The following is a 16935-nucleotide window of genomic DNA, read 5'->3' as shown; positions in this document are numbered from 1 at the left end:
TCGGTGCCTCAGTTCCCTCATCTGGAAAATGGGGATGAAGACTGGGAGCCTCACCTGGGATGACCTGATGACCCTGTATCTCCCCCATAGCTTACAACAGTGCACGGCACATAGTAAGCGCTTAGCAAATACCAACATTATTATTATTATATCGACTGATGGAGGGGGTTTATCCCCTCCCCGGGGGCAGAAGCCACCGAATGGAAGCAGCGTGGCCTAGTGGCTAGAGCTCGGGCCTGGGAGTCAGAAGGACCTGGCTTGCAATTCTGCTACAATTCTGGCCACTTGTCTGCTGAGTGACCTTGGACGAGTCACTCCCCTTCTCTGGGCCTCAGTTCCCTCCTCTGTAAAATGGGGACACACTGTGAGCCCCACGTGGGACAAAGGACTGGGTCCAACCCGATTGTCTTGGATCCACCCCGGTGCTCAGTACAGGGCCTGCCACCTAGAAGCAGCGTGGCTCAGCGCCCGGGCTTTGGAGTCAGAGGTCATGGGTTCGAATCCCCCTCTGCCCCTTGTCAGCTGTGTGACTGCGGGCAAGTCACTTCACTTCTCTGGGCCTCAGTTCCCTCATCTGTCAAATGGCGATGAAGACTGTGAACCTCACGTGGGACAACCTGATGACCCTGGAATTCCCCCAGCACTTACAACAGTGCTCTGCACAAAGTAAGCGCTTAACAAATACCAACATTATTATTATTATTATTATTATTATTATTATTAAGAGCCCTGGCTTGGGAGTCAGAGGTCATGGGTTTGAATCCTGGCTCTGCCACTTGTCTGCTGTGTGACTGTGGGCAAGTCACTTCACGTCTCTGGGCCTCAGTTCCGTCATCTGTCAAATGGGGATGAAGACTGTGAGCCTCATGTGGGACAACCTGATGACCCTGCATCTACCCCAGCGCTTAGCACAGTGCTCTGCACCTAGTAAGCGCTTAACAAATACCAACATTATTATTCTCTGGGCCTCAGTTCCCTCATCTGTCAAATGGGGATGAAGACTGTGAGCCTCACGTGGGACCACCTTGTCTCTCCCCCAGCGCTTAGAACAGTGCTCTGCACCTAGTGAGCACTTAACAAATACCAACATTATTATTATTATTATTTTTATTATGAAGAGCCCGGGCTTGGGAGTCAGAGGTCATGGGTTCGAATCCCCACTCTGCCACTTCTCAGCTGGGTAACTGTGGGCAAGTCACTTCACTTCTCTGGGCCTCAGTGACCTCATCTGTCAAATGGGGATGAAGACTGTGAGCCCCACGTGGGACCACCTTATCTCTCCCCCAGCGCTTAGCACAGTGCTCTGCACCTAGTGAGCGCTTAACAAATACCAACATTGTTATTAAGCGCTCGACAAATACCATGAAAAAAATCACCCCCCCCCCCCAAAAAATGGGATCGCCCGCGATGGAGGGGGGAGTAGACACGTTTTCCCGCGCAATTGGGCGGAGCAAACCATTGCGGAGTGTGGGGGAGGAGGAATCTTTGTGCGGGAGGCGAGGGTTGTTGGGGAAGAGGGACGATGCGGGGAGGATGAGAGGGCGGCATTGTGGGATCCCACCCCCCGTGGACGCTGCTGTTCCCAACGTCTCCTGCGGCCCCGCCCAACCTCCACCTCCCAAGTGTCCTTGTCCCCCCCCCCCAGCCCCTTCCGAGTTCCCGGAGCCCGAACTCCCCCCGATGACGTCACTCGGGCTGCTTTCCCCCGCCCCCCCGAGGCCGCAGGGGCCGCTGGGAGGCCCCCGCGGTGCAGGCCGGGAGCGGGAGTCCTGGCCGGCCCTCGTGGCGCGGCGGGTCACGTGTCGGGGGGGGGGCGGCGCGGCCGGGTGATGTCAGCGGCGCGCGACGCGGAGCGGGAGCTGCGGGAGCCCGGGCGGCGGTGGGTGTCCGTCCCGCACCCGGCCGATGGCGCGGCCTTCGCCCCCCCCCCCCCGGGTCGCGTCGGGGGGAGGGGGGAGGGTCCCCTCGGTCTCCGGGGGGGGCCGGCGGACGTTGGCGGGGAGGGGGGGCGCGCGTGGGGGCGCGAGCGCGCGCGCGCGGGAAAGGGGGGGCGGCGATGGCGGGCGATGACGCGGCGGGGTCACGTGACGGGGCTCCGGCCGCCGCCGCCGCTTTGTGAGCGACACATTGGCAGGTAAAACGAGCGGCGGCCGGCGGTGCGGGCGGGAGCGGCGGCGGCAGCGGTAACATCCTCCCCCCGAGCCGGTCCTTTTCGCTCCTCCTTCCCCTCCCTCCTCCTTCCCCTCCCGCAGGCCCGGGTTCATGCATTCGATACCGTTTATCGAGCTGCTTCCTAGGTGCTGAGCGCTCCGAATGGGCAGATCGGCAACAGATCCATTCCATCGTGTTTATCGAGCGCTTCCTAGGTGCGGAGCGCTGGACTAAGCGCTCGGGATGGACAGATCGGCCCCAGATTCATTCATTCGGTGGTATTTATTGAGCGCTTCCTAGGTGCTGAGCGCTGGACTAAGCGCTCGGGTTGGACAGATCGGCCCCAGGGTCATTCATTCGGTAGTATTTATCGAGCGCTTACTAGATGCTGAGCGCTGGACAAATCGGCCCCAGATTCATTCATTCAGTCGTATTTATTGAGCGCTTACTAGGTGCTGAGCGCTCCGAATGGGCGGATCGGCAACAGATCCATTCCATCCTATTTATGGAGCGCTTACTAGGTGCAGAGCACTGGACTAAGCGCTCGGGATGGACAGATCGGCCCCAGATTCATTCATTCGGTGGTATGTATTGAGCGCTTACTAGGTGCTGAGCGCTCCGAATGGGCGGATCGGCAACATTCATTCATTCAATAGTATTTCTCGAGCGCCTGCTAGGTGCAGAGCACTGGGCTGAGCGCTCCGAATGGACACATCGGCACCAGATTCATTCATTCAGTAGTATTTATTGAGCGCTTACTATGTGTTGAGCGCTCGGGATGGACAGATCGGCACCAGATTCATTCATTCAGTAGTATTTATTGAGCGCTTACTATGTGCTGAGCGCTCGGGATGGACAGATCGGCAACAGATTCATTCATTCAGTAGTATTTATTGAGCGCTTACTATGTGCTGAGCGCTCGGGATGGACAGATCGGCAACAGATTCATTCATTCAGTAGTATTTATTGAGCGCTTACTATGTGCTGAGCGCTCGGGATGGACAGATCGGCAACAGATTCATTCATTCAGTAGTGTTTACTGAGCGCTTACTATGTGCTGAGCATCGTGCTAAGTGCTTGGGATGGACAAATCGGCAACAGATTCATTCATTCAATAGTATTGAGCGCTTACTATGTGCTGAGCACCGTGCTGAGCGCACGGGATGGACAGATGGGCAACAGATTCATTCATTCAATAGTATTTATTGAGCACTTACTATGTGCTGAGCACTGGACTAAGTGCTTGGAATGGACAAATTGGTAACAGAGAGAGTCCCTGCCCAGTGACGGGCTTACAGTCTAATCGGGGGGAAACAGACAGACAAAAACAATAGTAATAAGTAGAATCTAGGCAATATCAAGACAGTCCCTGCCCATTGAGGGGCTCCCGCTCTAATCCCATCTCTTCCCCCGCGCCCCTGGCCTGGGGCGCTTTTCCCTCCCCATTCCGGGGGGGGGTTGGGCAGCACCGGCCTCCCTCCCCCCCCAGCACCCCGTCCACCAGCCTCATTCCCCTCCCCGACCTTGTGGCTTTCACCTTCCTCCCCCTTGGAGCCCATCTTCCTCTCCCCCTTCCTCCATCTTTGCTCCTTCCCCCCCGTCATCTCTCCATCTTTGGTCCTCGCCCTGTTTTGGGGGGCTCCGGTGTAGCTCCCCTCCCGTCACCACCTCCAGTGGGATCCCCACTACCTCCATGCCCCCATATTCCCGTGGGGGGTTTTGTCTTTTATTAGGGTTTGGCCCAAGCCCTTGGCAGGCCAGTCCCTCCTCTTTGATTCATCCCGGGGAGTCAGATTTGGCTTAATCTCTCTGCCTCGGCACCGCCCATAACCACCCCCTCCCCCCCGCGACTCCAAAACACCCAGCTCTGGTTTTGTTTTTTTTCCCTAATGGTATCTAAGTGCTGACTGTGCCAGGCACTGTGCCCAGCGCTGGGATAATCAGGTTGGACACGGTCCCTGCCCCACACTGGGGTTCACGGTCGTAATCCCCATTTTGCCGATGAGGGGACGGAGGCCCGGAGAAGTGAAGTGGCTTGCCCGAGGTCACCCACCCGACAGACAAAGTGGCAGGGCCAGGATCAGAACCCGGGTCCTTCCGACTCGTAGGTCCACTAGGCTGTACTGCTTCTCTGTCTGTTCCTTCACCTGCCTCTGGCCCAGGGCAGGCCGGCATCCCGATCCCTCATCTGTAAAATGGGGATTAACTGTGAGCCACACGTGGGACAACCTGATGACCCTGTATCTCCCCCAGCGCTTAGAACAGTGCTCTGCACATGGTAAGCGCTTAACAAATACCAACATTATTATTATCCCTTTTCTCCTGCTTTTCCCATTCTCCTTCCCACCTCATATTGTCTGGAATAGGGGAGAGACTGCCATTTTCCAGGTTCCTTAGGGAAACCCCTTGTTTTCCTTTATTTCTGCTGGAAGAGAAGAACCCGGCCCAATCGCCCAGCCAGGGCCCCAGCTATTAATTCCTCCCCTCCACCTGAGACCTGCCCTTTCCTGCCAGATTCCTTTCACGACGGAGAAGGGCTTTTGTCCTTAACTCGATCCCTGGGGCCTGGGAGTGAATCTCCCTCATTCCTCTGAGTCTGCCTCGCCCCGCTTACCAGAGTGGACACACGTAGGAAAAGGAGTTTAGAACAGGCAAACATCGAGTCCCTTTCTTCGAGGGAGACCTAAGTCATTGGGAGTCTTCCTCCCCCTGCTCCCTCCACCCCCCCCCCCCCCCAGCACTGTCCGACATGCAGGACATTTAGTGCATCTTTTCCCCTCGCTTTCCTTGCATCGATCTCTTCCCTTAAGTTCAGTCAAGGGCTCCTTCTTTTCTTGCCTTAGTTTTTCCCCACCAATATCACTTAAGGTACTTTCCCCTTTTCTCCTTTCCCAATACCCAATCTCTTCTTTCCCCATAGGGGTCTCCTTTTTCAAGGCTGCTGATTCTGGGATTTTTTTTTTTTTTTTGTCTTCCTTATCCCAGGCAGTAATGAAATGAGTTTCTGAAAATGGCCTTGCCCTCCATTCCTCTCGACATCCCTCCTGGGGACGCGGAATAAATCCCCTTATGTGCCTTTCTTTGCCTCGGCAGCCCTCGGTTTGAACGGTTCTTCTGGTTCGTCTCCAATGGCTTCGACCTTCACCCCATTCCGCTTCCCAGCTGCTTCGTATTCTTCCCGTTCTTTGGGAATCCCCTCTCCCTTCCTCCCTCATACCTCTCCCGTCTCAGAACATTTCCAGTTCTGGGGCTGTGAAGCCAGAGTCACTCTTTCCTTCCTATTAACTTGGGCGGTGGTATTGGTCTGCCTTCCCCCTCCTCCCCGTCCTGTGCCCAGGTATTCTGGCTTTTATGTCTCAGTGACTTCAGATCTCTCTTTCCTGCTCCTCAGGAAAGGATGAGGGAAGGGGAGGCTCTATCAGACGTCTGGGCTCGCACGGGTTCGCAGGAGGGAGGTGGGCAGCGGGAGGAGAGGACGGGGTCAGGGGAAGGGCCTATGGGGAGGAATTCACACCGATTCCTGATGCTTTGGGCTTCCCCGGCCTCTCCCTTTAAATGTGGGAGAGAGGGGAAGTCACATGGAGCTGCCATCAGAGGAAGGCCCTCCTCCTCCTCTTCTCCTCCTCTCCTCCTCTTCCTCCTCCCTCCGGGCACCAGGAGCTGCCCAAGCTAGGCGCTCTGTAGGCACCGTCAGTCCGGGGCTGGCTCTCTTTCGGGGGGTGCCGGCGGGAGCCCCGGGGGGGGCGTCCTCTGTCTCGGTTGGTGATTTGCTTGAGCAAAAGATGTCACTGCTCCGGCAGTGGAAATCAGAGCCGGAACCCAACTCCTCCCACCCGCTCAACCAGGGGCCGGTTGTGGAGACAGAATCCAGGCTCCTTCGTTAGCGGAGTCAGTTCAGGTCAGAGATGAAGGGAGGCTTTAACGTGAAGGTAATCGATCGCCTGGGGATGCCCAAGAGCCTTTCTTTTAGGGTGGGGAAAGGAGGTCAATAGCTCACAGTTAGAGGGACGCTTTCATGCCAGGGAGCCTTTCGGGTGGATGGGCTTAAATTTCCAAATTTTCAGAGGAAAGCTCCATCCCGCACACGTCCAGTGAGTCAGGACAAAACCAGAATGCACATTGCCCCCCCCCCCCCCCGGGGAATTTGCCCTCATGTAAATCTGATGTTTGCTGGCTGTGGAAGCGGGAGGGCACGTCTGCCACCTCTGTCGTATGGTCCTCTCCCGAGCGCTCCGTGCGTTGCTCCGCGCACAGCGAGCGCTCGGTAAATACCATGGACCGTAAGGCCGTCCCCTTCCTGGGTCGGGGGGCCGCCGCGACTCTGTAGTGGAGCGGTGCGGTGCGAGGCGGGCGGTCCAGGGGTCCCAGTGGTCTCCGTCCGGACGGGTGGCATTGGCTGGTGAGATGGAGGGGCCCAGCAGGGTGTGGAAGCCAGTGGGGTTTTTTTGGTTTCCTTTTCTGGAGAGAAATCGGAGATGTTCGAGGGGGGAGGAGGTGGGGAGGTGCTGCCAGTGGGGAAGTGAAAGGTGTATCCGCGGAACATTTAAATGCGTGAAGCGGCCACTGTCCCCTTTCCCAACTGGGTCAATCAGTGCTGGGAAGCCTCTCGGCCTCCCTAGCTACGGCCGCCCAAAGGGAAAACCCACCCTGCCAAAAAAGCGTCCCGGGCTCAAAACCAAGGCTCCGGCTGGCCCGGCCTTTGCTCCGGATGTCTTCGGGTCGTGGTGCGGTTGGAGAGATTGAAAGGCAGAAGGAAGACTTGGGCGTGTGAGACCTTGAAACCTTAATTTGTTGGGAAGGAATCAGCCAGTGGGAGCCCAGATGTTAAATCGGAGGCAAAGTAAGTAAAGGTGGAGCGGAATTATAGGCTCCCGGCGAATGGAAAAGAAACAGATTTGGAAAATGCTGTTAGTGCTTCTGGATGGCGTTGAGGTAGAACTTAGTGTTCGGGTCTTTGATGTTTTCTATAAGTCTCATCGTTTGCTTTGTGTGTTTTTTTAATTGAATTAATGCAGGAGAATGAAACAGAAATATTAACTAGCGGGCTGAGTTGAGCAAGTCAATTACAAGCTTTTCAAATTAGAAAGGTAGTATTAAAACGGGAGGTTGGATTTTAAAATGGCTTCTAACCTTTTGTCCTTTCAAGTTTCTAATACACACCCGCTGGGTCTTCCCTCAGAAAACCTTGCTTTGCAAATCGAACAGTGTTGCAGACAAGGAGAGGTACAGATGTTTAGAATAGAATCTGCCAGAACTGTGCCTGTCACTTTCTATCACCCTCTGAAAATCATTTGATAATTGTAGTTTTCCCCAGTTCCTTCTTTGTTAATGAACGCTTGCAAAATTTCAAGCAACAGATTCAGCCTTACAGTAAAAAGCTGCTTACCTCGGGATAAGCTTTTTCCACGCACGTACGTGCGACTTGAAAACGGCAATCTCAGTTCTCTGAAATTTGGCTTCGAAAGATGCCTGGCAAGCTTGAATCTGCAGTGGATCTTTGCAGCCCAAGTATGACTTCTCATTTTTAGGGAGGCTTTGGGGTCAGAACCGCTGACGGCGTCCTCCCCCAATTAGACTGTAAGCCCGTCATACGGCAGGGACTGTCTCTGTTGCCGACTTGTTCATTCCAAGCGCTTAGTACAGTGCTCTGCACATAGCGCTCAATAAATACTATTGAATGAATGAATGAACTGGGAGACTGCAGGAGGTACTGGCCCCAAGTGACTTATGCACGCACCTTGTGTTTAGAAAATTGCAGAGGAACAGTAACCCTCCGATAAAAGCTGGACTTGTCCCACTGGGGCGGTAAACCTGTTACCAAACCAATGAAAACTTGTTACCAAACACATAAAAACCTGCATCTCTTTCAAAATTTGTGGACCTCCTTCACCGAAAACAGCATTTTGAGATTTGCCCCCTCCTTCCTCCATTATCTAGCTTAGGTCCAAGGCACGGTGCTGTTTAAACGCTACCCGAAGGTGCAAAGCATCCCTGATGGTATTCATCGAGCGCTTACTATGTGCAGAGCACTGTACTCAGCATTTGGGAGAGTACCCTACGATGGAACGGGTTAGATACGTTCCCGCGGCCCACATGACGACCTTTCCGTCTAGAGGGAAATAAATATAAATCCACAGACCTGCTTTTGTGGCTCTGTCGCCGGATCGGACGGGAGCTGGGCTACGGTAGTCTTACCAGTGGGCCCCCGGGAAGATGATGCGTTGGAATTTGTGTCCAGGTTTCTTGGGAATTCTTTTGGGCAGCGCCCCGGAGGTGCGGTGTTTAGGTTCTGACCAAGGATGTTTTCTTAAGCTTCCTCTCCCCGGCCCCCCGCCTCGTCAGTCTTCCAGCTCCTTCCTGAGCCAAGGGGGATAATGATACTCAGAGGGGTTGTCGGGAGAGGTTCTCCAGGTACCGGAGCAGGGCCAGAGAGGTTTTTGCTCTTGACTAGGCGCTGTAGCACTGAAAACTCTTTGACCCCGGTTGCATTTTTAACTTTTAATTTTTAGCCTTCCTGAAAATCTCCTCTTGTACCGAGAAGAGAAACAGTGTGGTCTAGTGGGTAGGGTACAGGTCCCGGAGTCTGAGGGCTCCGCCACTTGGCCGTTGTGACCTTGCACAAGTGATTTCACTTGTCCGGGCTTTTGTTACCTCCTCTGTGAAATGAGGATTAGGACTGTGAGCTCCAAGTGGGACAGGGACTGCGTCCAACCCGACAACCTTGTAGCGACCCCAGCTCTTACTTAGTAGTGTCTGGCACATGGTGAGCGCTTAACAAATGCCATTAAAAAAATAACCAAACTGTCACTTTGGCTGGAGAAGCGGCATGGCCCGCTGGATAGAGCAGGGGCCTAGGAGTCAGAAGGACCTGGGATCTAATCCCAGCCTCGCCACTTGTCTGCTGTGTGACCTTGGGCGAGTCACTTTGCTTCTCTTGTGCCTCAGTTCCCTCATCTGTTCAAAAGGATTAAGACACTGGGACAGGAACTGTGTCCAACCCGATTAGCTTGTGTCTACCCCAGTGCTTAGAACAGGCCTGGCACGTAGAGGCACTTAACAAATACTATTATGATGATGATTATTCTCAGGTGGTGCTTTTAGTAGTCACTTGCACAAACAGCTGCACTTCTTCCCTCTTAGAGAAGTGTTGTTCTTTACAGAGAAGGAGCCTCTAAATAGTTAAAAACAAAAACCTCCAAATTAAAAAGCACACATGCCCTAATATGGGTTTCTCAACCAAGTGGGTAAGAGCCGTATTTTATTTTGCTGAAATAATGTTTTTTTTGTTTTTTTTGTTTCGCTGAAAGGGAGTCGGAAGGATCAGGGGTGATCCGTGTCCATCTCTGATTCTGGGGAGCATCCCTGGTCTCCCCAGCCCCTGGGGCTGCCCCCTCCCAAGCTTCTTCCCCAAGCTCCCAGCCTGGCACTGGTCCCTGGGCATCTGACCACGCATCCCTGCTTGCCACCCCCACCGGGCACCCTCCGGGTTGTTATACAGCGGCCATTATATAGAGAAGCAACGTGGCTCAGTGGAAAGAGCGCGGGCTTGGGAGTCAGAGGTCACGGGTTCTAATCCCGGCTCCGCCGCTGGTCGTCTGTGTGACCTTGGGCAAGTCACTTAACTTCTCGGTGCCTCAGTTACCTCCTCTGTCAAATGGGGATTAAAACTGTGAGCCCCACGTGGGACAACCTGATCACCTCGTATCCCCCAGCGCTTAGAACAGTGCTTTTCACATAGTAAGCGCTTAACAAATTCCATAATTTATTGAGATGCAGTGTGGCTTAGTGGAAAGAGCATGGGCTTGGGAGTCAGAGGTCGTGAGTTCTAATCCTGGCTCTGCTACTTGTCTGCTGCGTGACCTTGGGCAAGTCACTTAACTTCTCTGTGTGTCAGTTACCTCATCTGTAAAAAAAAAAAAAGTGGGGATTAAAAAATGTGAGCTCTACGTGGGAAAATCTGATTACGCTGTATCTACCCTAGCGCTTAGAACAGTGCTCAGCACATAGTAAGCGCTTAACAAATACCATAATTAGAGAAGCAGCGTGTCTCAGTGGAAAGAGCCCGGGCTTGAGAGTCAGAGGACAAGGCTCCACCCCTTGTCAGCTGTGTGACTGTGGGCAAGTCACTTCACTTCTCTGGTCCTCATTTCCCTCATCTGTAAAATGGGGATTGACTGTGAGCCTCCCGTGGGACAACCTGACTACGTTGTATCTCCCCCAGCGCTTAGAACAGTGCTCTGTACATAGTAAGCGCTTAACAAATACCAACATTATTATTATTTTTTTTTTAAATGGCCGCCACATTTCCCCAAAATGAGTCATTCCTCATTTCGGACAAGTATTAGCAAGCCACGAGGGGCATCGCCCCGCTTAGCATTGCAGTCTCTGGCTCCGGCTCGGGCCCGGGCATTCTCGCCACCCCTCGGGGCCTCGGACCGCAGCTGCCAGCCGGTGCCTCCTTGGCCGGAGCCCGCCCCGGCCTAAGTTCTCCCGGGCGGGCCTGGAAGCGGCGGCGGGGGGAAGGTTGCACGGTGGGCGGCGAGGGGTCGACGTGGCACCCTCGCTCCCGGCTCGGGCCCCTCCGGCGCCCACTTACAGAAAACGATGGCAGTGCTTCGTTGGGAGGCTCGTGTCTGGGAGGGACCAGGGATGCCCCGAGTCTTTGACTTGCCAAACGGGATCGCTGATGATGATGATGGTATTTGCGAAGCCCTTGTATGCCAAGCACTGTTCTAAGCGCTGGGGGAGATGCTCACTAATCGGGTCGGATACGGTCGGTGCTCACAGTCTAAGTAGGAGGTAGAACAGGGGTCGAATCGCCATTTTTGCGGGCAGCCCTGAGGCACCTGAGGTAACTCGCCAAGGCCACCCGTAAAGCGGAGCTGGAACTAGAACCCGGGTCCTCTGACTCCCAGGCCCGTGCTTTTTCTGCTTGACCACACTACTAGATTTTCATGCCTTTTCTTCCCAATTCCTGAGCCAATAAATGGGAGGCTCACCCTGTGGGGTCAATGATGCAGCCATAGTAGAGTTGAGGAAATGTTGCATTTTTTTTTTTAATGGTGTTTAAGCACTTACCATCTGTCATTCATTCATTCAGTAGTATTTATTGAGCGCTTACTATGTGCAGAGCACTGGACTGAGCACTTGGAATGTACAATTCGGCAACAGATAGAGACAATCCCTGCCCAATGACGGGCTCACAGTCTAATTGGGGAAGGCAGTGTACTAAGCTCTCGGGAAGATACAAGTTCATCAGGTTGGACACAGGCCCTGTCCCACGTGGGACTCACAGTCTTAATCCCCACTTTACACCTGAGGTATTTAAGCGCTTACTATGTGCCAGGCACTGTCCTAAGCACTGCGATAGATACAAGTTGACCAGGTTGGACCCAGTCCCCGTCCTACATAGGGCTCAAATACTTAATCCCCCATTTTACAGATGAAGTAACTGAGGCCCGGATAAGTTGTGACTTGCCCAAGGTCACACAGCAGCAGGTGGCTTCCTTCTGACTTGCAGACTTGTGCTGTATCCACTAGGTCATGCTGCTGTTGTGTCCAGGACTACACCCTACCCAAACCAGTTGGTTTTTCTACAACAAACCTCTTTCGTTCCCTGACCAGATTGTAGCCAAAATTCCTAGGCCAAACCCACCCCACGGCAGAACCAAAATCATGCACACGTGTGATCGGTGCCTTCCCTGGATTGGGGAGGTCAGTGGCCTGGACAGGCAGGAAAAAGGTTCCCAGACTCTTGTTCGAGGAAACGATGCCGAGGTGGAAAAGAGTAGCTTTTCACTCCAGCCGTTTGATTTACCTTTGATTGGACTCGCTCCCTCTGCTCTTCCCCCCGCCCCTCCCCACCCCACAGCACTTACATATATATCTGTAATATTATTTATTTATATTGTCTGTATTGATGTCTGTCTCCCCTCCTTTAGACTGTGAGCTCGTCATGACCAGGGATTGTCACTTTATTGCTGTATCGTACTTTCCCAAGTGCTTGGTACAGTTCTCTGCACACAGTAAGCGCTTAATAAATACGATGGAATGAATGAGTGCAAAACAGATATGCCACTTAAGCACACTCACACACTATGTATATTTGCATTTATTTCTCTGGGTAAATACTTGGACCGATACGCAGCTTTTTAATCCTGCTCTGTTTGAACTAATAGTAATGGGAGAGGTATCATCATCCATGGTATTTACTGAGCGCTTCCTGTGTGCAGAGCATTGTAAAGTCCGGTACGGCAGAGTTGGTAGGCACGTTCCCTGCCCACAACGTGCTTGCAGTCATATCGGCCAATCAATTAATGGTTTTTATTAAGCACTTACCAGGCGCAGAGCGCCGTACTGAGCACTCGGGAGAGGACTGTATGACGGAATTAGCAGATTGGTTTCCTACCCATAAAGAACTTTAACAGTCTAGAGGGAGACAGACATTATCCACGTTTAGTGATGTTTATCAGGCATCCCCTTGATTTTCTGCACTGTACTTGTCTTAGGCCATCGAGTCGTTTCCAACCCATAGTGACACCTCGGACGCATCTATCCCATAACGTCCCGCTCTCCATCTGCAGTCGTTCTGGAAGTGTATCCATAGAGTTTTCTTGGTAAAAATACGAAAGTGGTATTACCGTGGCCACCTTCCGCGCAGTAAACGCGAGTCTCCGCCCTCGACTCTCTCCCGTGTTGCTGGTGCCCAGCTTGGGTGAGGTTTGACTGGTAGCATATTGCCTTCCACTCGCTAGCCACTGCCCAAGCTAGGAATGGAATGGATAGGCTTCTGCTTGATTCTGTCTCCCGTAGCTGAGACTGGTAGAGGATGGGAAACTCTCTAGGTGTGACCCTGAGAGGGGCCTGCACTGTACTAGGTGCTTTGAAGGTACAAAATGAAGAGGCGACATGACCCCTGCCCACAGGGAACTTAGGCTCCAACAGGGCAGTGCTCATTTCCTCTTCATTTTGCTCGGACCCGCTAGTTGTGAATAATTTTTGCCCAGCTTTCCCCTTTAGATTAGATTGTAAACTCCTTTAGGGTAGGAAGCCCGAACAATCTCTAGTAATCTCCGAAGGACTTTAGATTGGTGGGTGCTCAGTAATTGGCAGCTCGACTGTTAGGTGGTGGTGGCACTGGAAAAAAAAATTGGTTTAGCCACCGTAGGCGTGGAAAAATCGGGTTTTGTTTCCACCGGGGTCATCCTCACACTAATCACATTAGTCTCACTTCTTTATAAGCAATTTTATTTTCAGTCCCAACTTTTATATTTGACAATGGCAGTGATAGGATGACCTGGTGTGGAGGAGTGGCGAAGTCCTGGGTACCAGAATTTAATTTTTGTACGAGAGCAACGGCCCCCTGGGTGCTGCACTAGAGCGAACACCACATTCTCCTAGCTAAGCTCCCCCATTCTGGGAGCAGCAGTATTCAGGGGAAGAAATCCTGGGACGCCAACCTGGGGACTGGATCGTCTATAAACTTCCCGTCATCATAAGTGGCGTTTACTGAGCGCTTACTGTGGGCAGAGCACTGTACTAATGCGCTTTGAGAAAGGACAATACAGCAGAGTTGGCAGACATGTTCCCTGCTCACAGGGAGCTTACAGTCTAGAGAGGGAAACAGACATTAATATAAATAAGTACTTTGTAGCATGTGATATAAGGATCTGTTTCTTAAGGGCTGTAAACCTGCTCAATAAACCTACATTTTTTCTCTTGTAGACTGAACTCCTGGGTCGGGTTTCCAGTCAGTCTTAAAATTGCTTTCTATTGAGGGTAGAATTCACCCTTGTACAACCAACTTGGAAGGGCTAAAATCTTTTGAAGCAATTCTTCTGTCGTTTAGCGTAAAGGTCCTTTAAGCCAGCCTTCTGTGCCTTCTGAGAAGTGCGAAGGCATCGGTTCTGGGAGGTTTGGGAAAGGATGTTAGTGGGGCTATTTTGGGATCTTGGTGAAACGAGAAAATTCCGAGGAGAGTTGTTTTCCCGGTGAGAGGTTATTAAGTTAATAGTGGGTAAAGGGAGAAAATTCCCATTCTTGGCAGTGAGCCTGGGATATTTACATGCTTTTAAGTGCCAGGGGATGGAGGCAGGGGGAGTAACTTTTGCTCAAGGAAGATGGGTGTTTCCTCGCTGGTTAGAGAACGTAGAGCACTGTGACTTCCATTTCTGATGCTTTTAGAAGAGTACTCTACATACAGAAGGCAATGGATAAATGCCATTGCTTCATTCTTCACCCTGTAGTGCATAGTCAGGTGTGTCTATTGAGCACCTACTATGCTCAGAGCACTGTACTGAGCACTTAGGAGTGTACAGTACAACAGTGTAGCAGATACATTCCCTGCCCACAATGAGCTTACATTATATATATAAACTACGCTTGAGATTTATATCTCAAGCATAGTTTTTTTGACCTATATCGTCGTTGACAGAGGATTTTCCTTAGGTAGATTAGATTTTTTTGTATTTATCAGTTGATATTTACTGAGCGCTTGCGTGTACAGAGCACCGTATTAAGTGTTTAGGAGAGTACAGTACAGGAGAGAAGATGAGGCCCTCAATCACTGCTTCCCTTGCCGATCTTCTCCTCTAAGCCATCTTGTGTGCTTTGTTCCTCTGACACCAACCTACCGTCTGTACCTTGATCTCATCTGTTCTGCCTCTGACCCTTTGCCCACGTCCTCCCTGTCCCGGAACTCTTCCTCCCCCTTTGTATCTGACGGACCACCACTCCCCCTCCGAAAATCCCAGATCCAAGAAGCCTCCCCTGCCTGAGCCCTCATTTCCCCTACCTGCCCTTCTCTCTGCTTTGCTTATGTGCTTGGATCTGTACTCCTTAAGCACTTAACATTCCCGCCATAGCACTTGTGTCCATATCTTTACAGTACATGTCCTTACGGACTCTAATTTCATGTCTCTCTCCCCCTCTAGAATCAAAGCTCCTGGTAGGCAGGGATTGCGTCCGCTAGCTTGATTGTGTTCTTTCTCAAATGCTTAGTACAGCGCTCTGCACACAGTAGGCACTTATAAATTGTTCTTGTCTTGTCTGTCTTGACTGTAAGCCCATCAAAGGGCAGGGACTGTCTCTGTTACCGATTTGTACATTCCAAGCGCTTAGTATAGTGCTCTGCGCACAGTAAGCGCTCAATAAATACTATTGAATGAATGAATGAATAAATGCCATTGGTTGGTGAGGATACCTTTAAAGGTAGGGAGAGTGACATTATTATGGTATTTAAGTGCTTACTATGTGCCAAGCAAAGTATTAAGCACTAGGTTGGATAAAAGCAAATTGGATTGGACACAGTCCCTGTCCCATGTAGGCGCTCAGTCTCATTCCCCATTTTACAGATGAGGTAACTGAGGCATAGAGAAGTAAAGTGACTTGCCCAAGGTCACGCAGCAGAACCGGAGCCCATGACCTTCTGACTCCCAGGCCCGTGCTCTATCCATTACGTCGTGCTGCTTCTAAGATCTGAAGGGGGAAGGAGTTCTAGGCCAGGGGGAGGATGCGGCCAAGAGGTCGGCGGCGAGACAGATGAGATGGAGGTGCAGTGAGAAGGTTGGCATTAGAGGAGTGAAATGTGCAGGAGATTCTAGTACTGCCGGCACGTACTGGATTATAGTAGGAGAGGAGTGAGGTGAGATAGGAACGGGCAAGGTGATCGGCTACTTTAAAGCTGATGGTAGGAGTTGGTTTGAGGTGGATGGGCAACCGCTGGAGTTTCTTGAGGAGTGGGGAAACGTGGTCTGAACGTTTTGTAGAAAAATGATCAGGGCAATAGAGTGAAGTATGGACTGCAGTGGGGAGAGCCAGGAGGCAGGGAGGTCAGCAAGGAGGCTGTTACAGTCATCAAGGAGGGATAGGATAAGTGCTTGGATTAACATAGTAGCGGTTTGGATGGAGAGGACGCGGTGGATTCGAGAGATGTTGTGCAAGCGGAACCGACAGGCTTTGGTGACAGATTGAACGTGCGGATTGAGTGAAAGAAGTGAGTCAAGGATAACCTCAAGAATGTGGGCTTGCAAGATGGAAGGATGGCGGTGCCGTCTACAGTGATGGGAAAGTCACGGGTAGGATGGGGTTTGGGTGGGAAGATGAGGAATTCTGTTTTGCACGTGTTAGGTTTGAAGTGTCCATCTTCCTAGGGCTTTGCAAGGTGATGCTAGTAACACGGGTATTACTTATCCAAGGACCACTGCCCTGAGGCTCTCTGAGTTCTTTCCAAAATAACCCCTGTGGGCCGGGTATGTGTCTGTTTACTGTTGGACCTTACTGTCCTAAGCACTTAGTACAGTGCTTTGCACATAGTAAGCACTCAAATATAATTGATTGAATGAATGAACAACCACTCATTCCTCTTCTAAACAAAACAAGGGTTTTTTTTCCTTTAGACTGTAAACTCATTACGGGCGGGGAACATGTCGACCAACTCTATTTTTCCAAGCACTTAGTACAGAGCTCTGCACACGGTAAGTGCTCAATAAATAACATTGATCGGTTGATTCAACCTCCATTTCCTTTCAGTCAGTCAGTGGTATTTATTGAGTGCTTACTGTGTGCAGAGCACTGTACTAAGCATTTGGGAGAGTACAATGTAGCAGACACAATATAACCAACTTGGCCCTGCAAAGCGGGGGCTCCTGAGAAGTCTGACTTCTCTGCCCCTCTGATCTTTTAGGGGCAGGGAGTCTGTCGGTTATAGTGTTATATTGTACTCATATATTGTCGTATAAAATGGTGGAGGGCAAAGTAGGGTCTCTCACAGTAGTGGCCTCAGGT

General features: G+C 51.7%; 1 protein-coding gene across 2 annotated transcripts in view; it reads left to right on the top strand.

The window, feature by feature from the left end:
• The first annotated feature begins 1828 nt into the window (after positions 1-1828).
• Positions 1829-16935, top strand: part of UBAP2 (ubiquitin associated protein 2) — a 129342-nt gene continuing 114235 nt past the window's right edge. The window contains exon 1 of one of the 2 annotated variants that reach the window (XM_029059024.2): positions 1829-1879. The gene's annotated coding sequence lies outside the window, so the exon portion shown is untranslated. Of the gene's footprint in view, positions 1880-5875; positions 6081-16935 lie in introns of those variants that run through there. The other variant, XM_029059023.2, reaches the window with a different exon arrangement.

This window comes from Ornithorhynchus anatinus, chromosome 3, assembly GCF_004115215.2.
Source record: "Ornithorhynchus anatinus isolate Pmale09 chromosome 3, mOrnAna1.pri.v4, whole genome shotgun sequence".
Taxonomy (NCBI): Eukaryota; Metazoa; Chordata; class Mammalia; order Monotremata; family Ornithorhynchidae; genus Ornithorhynchus; species Ornithorhynchus anatinus.
Note: the sequence above shows the minus strand (reverse complement) of the source record. Positions and strands in the feature narration are given on the sequence as shown.